At 36.5% G+C, this 13744-nt stretch overlaps 1 protein-coding gene across 1 annotated transcript in view; it reads right to left on the bottom strand.

The window, feature by feature from the left end:
* Positions 1 to 13510, bottom strand: part of PWWP3B (PWWP domain containing 3B) — a 34420-nt gene extending 20910 nt beyond the window's left edge. The window contains exon 1 of the mRNA XM_066356555.1: positions 13387 to 13510. The gene's annotated coding sequence lies outside the window, so the exon portion shown is untranslated. The remainder of the gene's footprint in view (positions 1 to 13386) is intronic.
* Positions 13511 to 13744: the final 234 nt, after the last annotated feature.

The raw sequence follows: 13744 nt of genomic DNA, 5'->3' as shown, positions 1-13744 counted from the left end.
GATAATCTTAGACAACAATGACATAAAAAAGGGAGAGAATAAAGACCTGCAGTAGCAAAGGAGGATGGAATGCAGAAGCACCCATAAGACAAAGGACTCTTGTACATATGAACATTTTTTTCTTAACCTAATGGTAACTACCCATGAAAAAGTAACCACTGTATAACACAGCTTAAAAAAGAAGAAATAGGGAAAAAAGTAAGGAACACTGCCAAACAAAAACAACTGAAAGAAACAAAAAAGAAAAGAACCAAGCAAGACACAGAGCAACCAGAAAACAAAACATAAAATGGCTATAGGAAATCCTCAAGTGTCAATAATTACCCAAAGTGTAAATAGACTAAACTCACCAAAAAAGAGGCACAGAGTAGCAGAGTAGATCTAAAAGCAAAACCAAATATATGCTGCCTTGAAGAGATAACATCTGCCTGACTAGGCTGTGGAGCAGAGGACAAGCGTGTTGAACTGGGGTGCAGAGGACCCAGGTTCAAAACCCTGAGGTCATTAGATTGAGTGTGGGCTCATCCAACTTATGTGAAGGTGCATCATCTTGAGTGTGGGGTTGCTGGCTTGAGTGTGGGATCATAGACATGACTCTATGGTCACTGGCTTGAAGCTCAAGGTTACTGGCTTGAGCCCAAGGATGTTGGCTTGAGCAAGGGGTCACTTACTATAACAGGCTAGTCAAGTTACATGTGAGAAAGCAATCAATGAACAAGCAGTCAATGAACAACTAAGATGCTGCAATGAAGAACTGATGCTTCTCATTTCTTTCCATTCCTGTCTGTCTGTCCTTATCTGTCCCTCTGTCTCTGTCACAACAACAACAAAAAGAGACATATCTAAACTGCAAGTACAAATGTAGATTCAAAATGAAAGGCTGGAAAATGATTCTCTAAGAAAATAATATCCAAAGAAAAGCAGGTATAGCCATACTCGTATCTGACAATGCTGACTTCAAGACAACAAAGGTAACCACAGACAAAGATGAACATTTCATAATGATAAAGGGGACATGGTATCAAGAAGACATAACATGTCTTAATATATATACACCAAACCATGAAGCACCAAAATATATAAAACATATTTTAACTGATCTAAAAATAGAAGCAGACAAAAACACAATCATACTTGGAGATTGTAACACACCATTGATGACTTTAGACAGAATATGCAAACAAAAAAATCAATAAAGAAATATCGGCCTTAAATGACATAATAGACATTTATAGGACATTTCATCCCAAAATGTCAGATTATACATTCTCAAGGATAGACCATACACTGGGTCACAAAACTAATAACAAATTCAGCAAGATTGAAATTATGCCAAGCATATTTTCTGATCATAAAGCTTTGAAATTAGAATTGAACTGTAAAAAAGAAGCAAAAAAACTCCTACAAAAACATGAAAATTTAACAACATACTTCTAAAAAAGGACAGGGTCAAAGAAGAAATAAAAGCAGGGAACCAAAGATACAGACAAATGAAAATGAGAACACGACATTTCAAAATTTCTGAGATGCAGCAAAAGCAGTAATAAGAAGGAAGTTTAAACTTCATTACAGACTTATATTAAGAAACAAGAGAAATCTGAAATAAACAACCTAACATCACACCTTAAGGAACTAGAAAAAGAAGAACATAGGCAATCCAAAGTCAGAAGAAAAAAAATAATAAAAATTAGAGTAGAACTAAATGACATAGAGCAGTGGTCCCCAATCCCCAGGCCATGGACCAGTACCAGTCCATGGGCCATTTGGTACCAGTCTGCAGAGAAAGAATAAATAACTTACATTATTTCTGTTTTCTTTATATTTAAGTCTGAACGATGTTTTATTTTCAAAAAATGACCAGATTCCTTCTGTTACATCCATCTAAAACTCACTCTTTTTTTTTTTTAAATAAAGTTTTATTAATGGTAATGGGATGACATTAATAAATCAGGGTACATATATTCAAAGAAAACATGTCTAGGTTACCTTGTCATTAAATTATGTTGCATACCCCTCGCCCAAAGTCAGATTGTCCTTCGCCACCCTCTATCTAGTTCTCTGTGCCCCTCCCCCTCCCCCTAACTCTCCCCCTGTCCTCCCTCCCCCCACCCCTGGTAACCACCACACACTTGTCCATGTCTCTTAGTCTCATTTTTATGTTCCACCAATGTATGGAATCATGTAGTTCTTGTTTTTTTCTGATTTACTTATTTCACTCCTTATAATGTTATCAAGATCCCACCATTTTGCTGTAAATGATCTGATGTCATCATTTCTTATGGCTGAGTAGTATTCCATAGTGTATATGTGCCACATCTTCTTTATCCAGTCTTCTATTGAAGGGCTTTTTGGTTGTTTCCATGTCTTGGCCACTGTGAACAGTGCTGCAATGAACATGGGGCTACATGTGTCTTCACGTATCAATGTTTCTGAGGTTTTGGGGTATATACCCAGTAGAGGGATTGCTGGGTCATAAGGTAGTTCTATTTGCAGTTTTTTGAGGAACCACCATACTTTCCTCCATAATGGTTGTACTACTTTACAGTCCCACCAACAGTGAATGAGGGTTCCTTTTTCTCCACAGCCTCTCCAACATTTGCTATTACCCGTCTTGTTGATAATAGCTAATCTAACAGGGGTGAGGTGGTATCTCATTGTAGTTTTGATTTGCATTTCCCTAATAACTAATGAAGCTGAGCATCTTTTCATATATCTGTTGGCCATTTGTATCTCTTCCTGGGAGAAGTGTCTATTCATGTCTTCTTCCCATTTTTTTATTGGATTGTTTGTTTGTTTGTTGTTGAGTTTTATGAGTTCTTTGTAAATTTTGGAAATTAGGCCCTTATCTGAGCTGTTGTTTGAAAATATCATTTCCCATTTAGTTGGCTGTCTGTTTATTTTTATATCAGTTTCTCTTGCTGAGCAAAAACTTTTTATTCTGATGTAGTCCCATTCATTTATCTTTGCCTTCACTTCTCTTGCCATTGGAGTCAAGTTCATAAAATGTTCTTTAAAACCCAGGTCCATGAGTTTAGTACCTATGTCTTCTTCTATGTACTTTATTGTTTCAGGTCTTATATTTAGGTCTTTGATCCATTTTGAATTAATTTTAGTACACGGGGACAGGCTGTAGTCGAGTTTCATTCTTTTGCATATGGCTTTCCAGTTTTCCCAACACCATTTGTTGAAGAGGCTTTCTTTTCTCCATTGTGTGTTGTTGGCCCCTTTATCAAAGATTATTTGACCATATATATGTGGTTTTATTTCTGGGCTTTCTATTCTGTTCCATTGGTCTGAGTGTCTATTTTTCTGCCAATACCATGCTGTTTTGATTATTGTGGCCCTATAATATAGTTTAAAGTCAGGTATTGTAATGCCCCCAGCTTCATTCTTTTTCCTTAGGATTGTTTTGGCTATTCGGGGTTTTTTATAGTTCCATATAAATCTGATGATTTTTTGTTCCATTTCTTTAAAAAATCTCATAGGGATTTTGATGGGAATTGCATTAAATTTGTATATTGCTTTGGGTAATATGGCCATTTTGATTATATTTATTCTTCCTATCCAAGAACAAGGAATATTTTTCCATCTCATTGTATCTTTTTTGATTTCCCTTAACAATGCTTTGTAATTTTCATTATATAGGTCCTTTACATTCTTTGTTATGTTTATTCCTAGGTATTTTATTTTTTTTTGTTGCAATCGTGAAGGGGATTATTTTTTTGAGTTCGTTTTCTAATATTTCATTGTTGGCATAGAGAAAGGCTATGGACTTCTGTATGTTAATTTTGTATCCTGCGACCTTACTGTATTGGTTTATTGTTTCTAATAATCTTTTTGTGGAGTCCTTCGGGTTTTCGATGTATAGGATCATATCATCTGCAAAAAGTGATACCTTTACTTCTTCTTTTCCAATATGGATGCCTTTTATTTCTTTGTCTTGTCTGATTGCTCTGGCCAGAACTTCTAGCACCACGTTAAATAAGAGTGGAGAGAGTGGACAACCCTGTCTTGTTCCTGATTTAAGGTAGAAAATCCTCAGTTTTATGCCGTTTAAAATGATGTTGGCTGATGGTTTATCATATATGGCCTTTATCATGTTGAGATATTTTCCTTCTATACCCATTTTGTTGAGAGTCTTAAACATAAAATTGTGTTGTATTTTATCAAAAGCCTTTTCTGCATCTATTGATAAGATCATGTGGTTTTTGTTCTTTGTTTTGTTGATATGGTGTATTACATTAACCGTTTTGCGTATGTTGAACCATCCTTGAGATTCTGGGATGAATCCCACTTGATCATGATGTATTATTTTTTTAATATGTTGTTGTATTCGGTTTGCCAGTATTTTGTTTAGAATTTTAGCATCTGTATTCATTAGAGATATTGGTCTGTAGTTTTCTTTCTTTGTGCCATCCTTGCCAGGTTTTGGTATGAGGGTTATGTTGGCCTCATAAAATGTGTTTGGAAGTATTGCTTCTTCTTCAATTTTTTGGAAGACTTTGAGTAGAATAGGAACCAAGTCTTCTTTGAATGTTTGATAGAATTCACTAGTATAACCGTCTGGGCCTGGACTTTTATTTTTGGGGAGGTTTTTAATAGTTTTTTCTATTTCCTCCCTGCTGATTGGTCTGTTTAGGCTTTCTGCTTCTTCATGACTCAGTCTAGGAAGGTTGTATTGTTCTAGGAATTTATCCATTTCTTCTAGATTGTTGTATTTGGTGGCATATAATTTTTCATAGTATTCTACAATAATTCTTTGTATATCTATGATGTCTGTGGTGATCTCTCCTCTTTCATTTTGGATTTTATTTATTTGAGTCCTGTGCCTTTTTTCCTTGGTGAGTCTTGCCAAGGGTTTGTCAATTTTTTTGATCTTTTCAAAGAACCAGCTCCTTGTTTTATTGATTTTTTCTATAGTTTTTCTGTAAAACTCACTCTTGATGCTTGTCTTGGTCACATGATACATTTATCCATCTCACCCTAAAGGCTGGTCCGTGAAAATATTTTCTGGGCCCTGGCCCGGTTTGCTCAGCGGTAAAGCGTTGGCCTGGCATGCAGGAGTCCCGGGTTCAATTCCCGGCCAGGGCACACAGGAGAAGCACCCATCTGCTTCTCCACCCCTCCCCCTCTCCTTCCTCTCTGTCTCTCTCTTCCCCTCCCGCAGCCAAGGCTCCATTGGAGCAAAGATGGCCCGGGCACTGGGGATGGTTCTGTGGCCTCTGCCTCAGGCACTAAAATGGCTCTGGATGCAACAGAGCGATGCCCCAGAGGGGCAGAACATCGACCCCTTGTGGGCATGCCGGGTGGATCCCGGTCGGGCACATGCGGGAGTCTGTCTGACCGCCTCCCCATTTCCAGCTTCGGAAAAATGAAAAAAAAATTTTTTCTGACATTAAACCGGTCCGTGGCCCAAAAAAGATTGGGGACCACTGACATAGAGAACAAAAAATCAATAGAAAAAATTAATATAACAAGGACCTGTTATTTGAGAAGATCAATGAAAGCAACAAACCATTGGCTAGACTCACTACGGAAAAAAGAGAAAGTACTTATATAAACAAAATCTGAAATGAAAGAGGAGAAACTACCACAGACAGACATCTAAGATATACAAAAGATCATAGTAGAATATTATAAAAGATTATATGTCATCAAATTCAACAACCAAGGGGAAATGGATAAATTCCTAGAACTATACAATCTTCCTAGATTGAATCATGAAGTGGAAAACCTGAATACACCTCTAACCAGGGAAGAAATAGAAACAATTATCAAAAACCTCCCCCAAAATAAAAGTCCAGTACCAGATGGCTACACTAGTGAATTTTAAGAAACATTCAAAGAAGATTTGGAACCTGTCCTTCACAAATTCTTCCATAAAATAAAAGAAGCAGCAATACTCTGGAATACATTTTATGAGGGCAACATCACCCTCATACCAAAATCTAGCAAGGACATTACAAAAACAAAACTACAAACCAATATGTCTAATGAATACAGATGCAAAATTCTCAACAAAATACTAGCAAATTGAGTACAACAACACATTAAAAAACAATACATTATAATGAAGTGAGATTCATTCCTGGAGCAAAAGGATGGTTCAACATAAGAAAATCAATCAATGGAATACATCACATCAACAAGACAAAGAACAAAAATCATATGATCTTATGAATAGATGCAGAAAAGGCATTCAATAAGACATACCCTTTCTTTATGTTTAAAAACACTCAATAATATTGGAATAGAAGGACAGTACCTCAATATAATAAAGGCCATATATGACAAACCATCAGCTAATATCATACTAAATAGTGAAAAATGAAGGCTTTTCCTCTAAAATCAGTAACAAGACAATGTTGCCCACCCTCTCCGCTCTTATTCAACATAATTCTGGAAGTTTTAGCCAAAGCAATCAGGCAAAAGATAGAAATAAAAGGCATTCAAATTGGGAAAGAAGAGATAAAGGTATCATTTTTTGCAGACGACATGATCCTGTATGTAAAACCCCCCCAAGAATTCATCAAAATACTATTAGAAACAATAAACCAATACAATCAAGTTGCAGGAAGCAAAATCAATATACAAAAGTCTACTGTTTTTCTATATGCCAACAATGAAACTTCTGGAAACTGAACTGAAAAAAAAAATTTCTTTTACAATTGCAATGAAAAAAAATAACATACCAACATATCTAGGAATAAACTAAACTAAGAATGTAAAAGACCTATATATTGAATAGTATAAAACATTACTGAAAGAAGTTGAAAAAGACACAATAAAATAGAAAAATAGTCTATGTTCATGGATTGGAATAATCAACATAGTTAAAATGGCCATTTCACACAAAGTAATATACAAATTTAATTCAATCCCTATCAAAATCCCCATGTCATTTTTTAAAGAAATAAAACAAATAATCACTAGGTTTGTATGGAACCATAAGAAACCCATAATAGCCAAAGCAATCCTGAGGAAAAAGAATGAAGCTGGAGGTATCACACTACTTGACTTTACATTATACTATAGAGCCACGATAATCAAAACAGCATGGTATTGGCAGTATACCAGACATACATACCAATGGAACAGAACTGAGAGCCCAGAAATAAAACCACATATATATGGAGAAATCATCTTTGATAAAGGAGCCAAAAACACACAATGAAGAAAAGAAAGCCTCTTCAGTAAATGGTGCTGGGAAAATTGGAAAACCACATGTGAAAGAATGAAATTTGACTACAGTTTAGCTCCTTGCACAAAAATTAATTCTAAATGGATCAAAGACCTAAATACAGTTTGTCCGCAAAGTCATGATGCACTTTTGACCGGTCACAGGAAAGCAACAAAAGACGATAGAAATATGAAATCTGCACCAAATAAAAGGAAAACCCTCCCAGTTTCTGTAGGATGATGTGGTAGCATGTGCGCATGTGCAGATGTTGATGTAACACTGTGTATACAGTGGAGCAGCCCAAGGCCATGCCAATCGAGATGTGGAAGGTACAGAGGAAAGTTCAGTGTGTTCTGTCTCGCTAAATTCGAATCCGTGACCAAAGTGCAATGTGAATATCGGCGCGTTTATAACAAAGCACCACCACATAGGAATAACATGACTCGGTGGGATAAACAGTTGAATGAAACCGGCAGTTTGATGGAGAAACCCCGTTCTGGTAGGCCATCAGTCAGTGACAAGTCTGTAGAGGATATACGGGATAGCTACCTAAGGAGCCTTAAAAAATCTGTATGTGAGCCTACATCGAACTGCACTGAATAGATATGAAACTGGGAGAGTTTTCCTTTTATTTGGTGCAGATTTCACATTTCTATCGTCTTTTGTTGCTTTCCTGTGACCGGTCAAAGGTGCACCATGACTTTACGGACACACTGTATAATATCTGAAACTATAAATTACATAGAAGAAAAAATACGTACTAAGCTCATGGACCGCGGCTGCAGAGAACAATTTATGAATTTGACCTCAAAGGCAAGGGAAGTAAAGGCAAAAATAAATAAATGGGACTATATCAAACTAAAAATCTTCTGCACAGCAAAAGAATCTGACAAAAAAAGAAATAGGCAACTAACTAAATGAAAGATGATATTTTTAAACAACAACTCCAATAATGGGTTGATATCCAAAATACATAAAGAAGTTACAAAGCTCAGTGACAAACAAGCAAACAATCCATTTAAAAAATGGGGAGAGGACCTGAACAGACACTTCTCCCAAGAAGGCATACAAATGGCTAAAGATATATGAAAAGATGCTCATCTTCACTAGGTATTCGAGAAATGAAACTCAAAACTACAATGATATACCACCTCACATCTGTTAGATTGGCTGTTATCAACAAGATAGGTGATAAGTGTTGGAGAGGCTGTAGAAAAAAAGGAACACTCATTCACTTCTGGTGGGAATGCAAATTAGTACAATAATTATGGGAAAAAGTATAGTGGTTCCTCAAAAAATATTAATAGAATTACCATATGACTCAGCAATCCTTCTACTAGGTGTCTACCCCTAAAACTCCAAAACATTGGTACATGAAGACACATGCACCTCCATATTCATTTAAACATTATTCAGAGTGGACAAGACATAAAAATAAAGTGTCCCTTGATAAAGTTTGGATAAAGAAGATATTGTACACCTGACCAGGCCGTGGCAAAGTGGACAGAGCATTGGACCAGGACATGGAAGACACAAGTTCGAAATCTCGAGGTTGCTAGCTTGAGCGTGGGCTCATCTGGTTTGAACAAGAATCACCAGCTTGAGTCCAGGTTGCTGGCTTGAGCAAGGGGCCATACAGGCTGCATAGCCCGCAGGTCAAGGCACATATGAGAGAGCAATCAATGAATAGCTAAGGTGACGCAATGAATAACTGATGCTTCTTATCTCTCCCTTCCTGTTTGTCTGTCCCTATATGTCCCTCTCTGTGTGTATCTCTGTTTGTCACAATAAATAAATAAATAAATGAAAAAGAAGATGTGGTACATGTATACAATGGAATACTACTCAAGCATAAGAAATGATGACATAATGACATTATGACAACATGGATGAACCTTGAGAACATTATACTGAATGAAGTAAGTATATCAGAAAAAGTTAAGAACTGTATAATTGCACACAAAGGTCAGATATAAAACAGACTCATGGACATAGATAAAGGTGAAGCAGTTACCAGAAGGAAGAGTATGTGGGAGAAGGGGAAAGAGATGTGGGGGAATAAGGAGGGGAAGGGGGAAAAAGGTGTAAAGAGGGACAAATATAAGGTGACGGGAAATTATTTTGCTTTGGGTAATGGGCATACAACAAAACCAACAGTTCAAATGCTATAAAAATGTTGTTCACCTGCAGCCTATGTACTCTTATTGATCAATGTCACACTTAAAGTTAATTTTCTAAGTAAAATTTGAAAATTAAAGAAAAAATAGTATTTTACTGTGAGAATAGTGTAGTTACATATAAGAATGTTGATTTGTGCTTTGGATCAATAATTGCCAAAATAAGTTGTGGGTACTACAAGGTATGTGTGAAAATATTCTCTGGAATATATAAAGAATATATTTATAAATTCAACTTAATTTTTTTGTGACAAAGAGAGAGAGAAAAAAAAAAGAGAGAGAGAGACAGACAGATAGACAGATAAGGATAGACAGAGAGGAAGGGAGAGAGATGAGAAGCATCAATTCTTCATTGTGGCACCTTAGTTGTTCATTGATTGCTTTCTCATACATGCCTTGACCAGGCTACAGCAGACCAAGTGGTCGCTGGCTTGGGCTCAAGCTGGTGAGCCTTGTTCAAACCAGATGAGCCTGCACTCAAGCCGGCAACCTCAGGGTTTCAAACCTGGGTCTCTGTGTCCCAGTGTGACATTCTGTCCACTGCGCCACTGCCTGGTTAGGCTAAAAAATTTTTGGTTGAGGAGGTTAATATAAAAGACTTGGGAGTGTCTGCTGGCTGAGAGAAAGGACCCAATGAAAAAGGAGATTGCGATAACTGAAGATAATGAGAAATTAATGCATGAAAGTAGAGTTAAGTGCACAAAACAAGGATTTATATTTTAAAGGTAGTGAAACTGTTTTACTTGGAGTTTACTTTGGAAGAAGAAGCAAAATATAATAGGAGACAAGAAAAAGAAAAGCTGAATGAAGATACAGAAAGATTATGGTGGAAAGGAATAAGAACTGAAGATGTTAAGATTTTATAATTTGACATCTTGAGAAGCATGAAATGCATAAGAAAAACAGTATGAGAGAACAAATAAAAGGATTGGCCAGCAGTGATGCAGGTCCAACTGTATATATGAGTGTGTAATGGAGTCACTCAGCATGTTGAATTGCATGTGTGTGTGTGTGTTCACTAGGATCTTTATAGATGGGGAAATTTAAAACAATAGGTATGAATACACCTAGAATTGTGTTTAGAACAGTAGTCTCAGAAGAGGATGAAGTTAAGGGAAATACGTTATTGTTGAGTTTAGAGTAGAAATGGTTGACTTTGGTTTCCTAAAATTGATAAAAATAGAGGTGAAAACAAGTGGTATTAGGAGATAAGAATAGGGTAGGTACCCAAGGCATGGAAAATCAATTGGGGTGGGAGGGTATCGTTAGTGGGAATAGGGATAGCAGAGCTGGAAGTCTACTGGAGACTAAAGTAAGATAGATTTTAAGGTTGAAGATTTAAGGTTAGAACTGTTTCAGGTGATAACTAAGTCATGGTGTGGTCACTGAGTTGGTTGCTAAAGTAGAAAAGAGATAAAAGTTACTGAAATAAAGAAGGTCAAGGCCAGAGTCAGTAAGTAATGAGTCATCCACATGAAGGTTGAAGCTGTTCAAGAAGACAAGAAGGGATATGATGGAAAGAAAGATGATTATGTGGACTCCCGAATGTTCAGTGAATGCAAGGGAATAATGCTTGGGAGGGAGATCTGGAGATGACCACGAAGAGGAGGAAATTCAATTTTTTTGATCTTTTTAATTTTTATTAACATCATTTCTGAATTTCCTTTAAGATGTTGGGGTGTACCTAAGACACTTGACTTTTGATGCAATTATATAATTCTTTCTATAAATGTTTACCTTCAAAAAAGATTTATTTCATTGAAAATCAGCTAATATAGGACAAATGTCAAGAATCCAAATGATTTCAGCAGCTGTCATTTTCAAAAGATTGTCCCCATTGGCAGAGCCTTTAACTACAGTGAAGTTCTCACATGCCACTCAGCCATGTGAGCAGAAGGAAAGGAAGGAGTAAAAGCCGAAGTGCTTCATTATCACAGCACATAGCAAACAAAACTTGACTACATTCCGAGAGACACAGTGTTCTTCCCTTGATTAACATGCAGATACACCTCTATGGGACCTGCCTTTGGGGATTTAGAGAAAAAGAAACTTTTTTCTCCTCCTTTCCCCAACCCCTACAGTCACTCTCTGAGACACACATAAGAAAAGATCCAGCTGGACCAAAATTATTCCTGTCACCACTCTGAATAAAGGTACTGATCAGTTTTTTAGTGAGGAGACATGAGGAATTGTTAAAGATACAATGTCTAAACTTCAGAATAAGGTTTTGTATTAGAATTTTTCAAATAGGTAGATATAAAGACATGGGTTTGGGACTGAGTTCTAACTTTACTAGCTGACTGGAGGACAACTGGTACTACCAAATATCAAAATACATTACAAATTTAAAATAATTTCTAAAAGTTCAACAACGGTCTAAGTGTGTAGCAGGAGTAGGTAAGAACACAAAAAAGGAAGGGGAAGCCCTGTCAGGGTAAGTTAGTTGGTTAGAGCTGTGGTCCCCAACCCCCGGGCCACGGACCGGTACCAGTCCGTGGGCCATTTGGTACCAGTCCGCAGAGAAAGAATAAATAACTTACATTATTTCTGTTTTCTTTATATTTAAGTCTGAACGATGTTTTATTTTTAAAAAATGACCAGATTCCCTCTGTTACATCCGTCTAAGACTCACTCTTGACGCTTGTCTCGTAAGTTCGACAATTATATTTAAAACTACTACAGTTTTTACGCCGGTCGCATAATTTTATTTTGTGCATTTATCCGTCCCACCCTAAAGGCCAGTCCGTGAAAATATTTTCTTACATTAAACCAGTCCGTGGCCCAAAAAAAGTTGGGGACCACTGGGTTAGAGCATCCTCCCAACATGCAGAGGTTGTGAGTTTGATCTTCAGTCAGGACACATACAGGAGACAAAGAATGAAAGCATGGATAAGTGGAATTACAAGTCCAACAAGTTAATATTTCTCTCTCTCTGTCTCTCTACTTTCCCCTTACTCTAAAAATCAATTTAAAAATCTTAAAGAAAAAATAAGGGGGAAAGAAAAAGGAAATTCTAAATGAACCACTGAAGATCTGAAAGTATATGATTTAATGGTACATCTGGATATAGATGAGAAATCAATCTGTAAAATCTGAATCATCCAGAAAAATCCTTAGATCATTAGTCTTTGTTTAACTGCCTGGTTAATCACAGAAAATCTATGTTATAGGCCTCTATTGCATTTAGAGCTATTAATAGGTTTATTCATTTTTGTGCTTATTCTTCTGAAAACTTGCAAGGAAGCTATAAAATAACTTTAAATGGTTGACACCAGAGGATAATCAGCTCACTTAAAGAAATTGTGAAGAGCGTAAATAAAAGGATTTATTCTGTTAAAGAAGAAAGAAGATAAGACAATGAGAATGAAGATCATATAAAAAAAGATAAGTAAATACTGGGTGCCACAGAAATATTGTGGTAGGAAAACATTTTAAAATTCAAGAAATGAGAAGTAGTTATATAATGCCTTACTACAGAGGCCTTATTATAGCTATTACATATAATGAGTGAGTGTGTATGTGGTAGGAGATTGGGAGGGGAGAGATGTTAGTGAGTGCATAAGGGATATCATTTCTGTTATTGGGCATTTTTATACTTTAAGACCTCTCGAGAGATTTATTTTAGGGCAGTCTTTTAAGTTTTTAAAGATGCCCTATCTACCCAAAGCAGCCAGACACAGATATAGGGGTTGGTGTCTCCTGAACACAGACAGTAACACAATGACCTCATTAAAAGGATGAACTTAGAGATAAGGTATTTGGACACAATGGCTACTTATTGAATAGGGTAATTTTCAAGAATTTCTTGAGGGTTAGTCAGTTGGCTGGAACCTGTAAGTCTTCCATAAGTAGATATCTTTAAATTTTTTGTGTGTAATTTCTTTATAAGAGTTTAACATATTAAATTCTATCCTAACACTAGAAACCAAGGTTTCTAACTTAAAATGTTATGGCAAATGCACCAGAATCAAAATATATTGTACTCAATATTCTCAACCATATTTTAGCATGGAATGGAAAAAGCCTTACCAATGTCACATAGATTGTGAAGAGTCTGGCTTTGTGATCCTATTGTTTTGATTCCCACTCCAGCAGGGCCTTCTTCCTGTTCTGCGCTCTGTGGTCGCACTGCCTTTCTGGGGGCTCAACTGGCTTCACACGTAGATTTACCAGGTCATGTACCTCTTCGATATTAATCTAGGACATCCAAAAGGAGATAGGGAATCAAACCAATTAAATGGAAATGCTGTAAAGAAACTTCTCAACCAAAACTTTAGCAGGCATGTCATTCTGAAACAGGATGGAGATAAAATCTCATTTATGATGGAGATACCATGTTTATTTTCTTTTTTTTTTTTCCTTCAAATTTTTTCTTTCTGTTTAAAAA

The sequence above is a fragment of the Saccopteryx leptura genome, chromosome X, assembly GCF_036850995.1.
Source record: "Saccopteryx leptura isolate mSacLep1 chromosome X, mSacLep1_pri_phased_curated, whole genome shotgun sequence".
NCBI lineage: Eukaryota > Metazoa > Chordata > Mammalia > Chiroptera > Emballonuridae > Saccopteryx > Saccopteryx leptura.
Note: the sequence above shows the minus strand (reverse complement) of the source record. Positions and strands in the feature narration are given on the sequence as shown.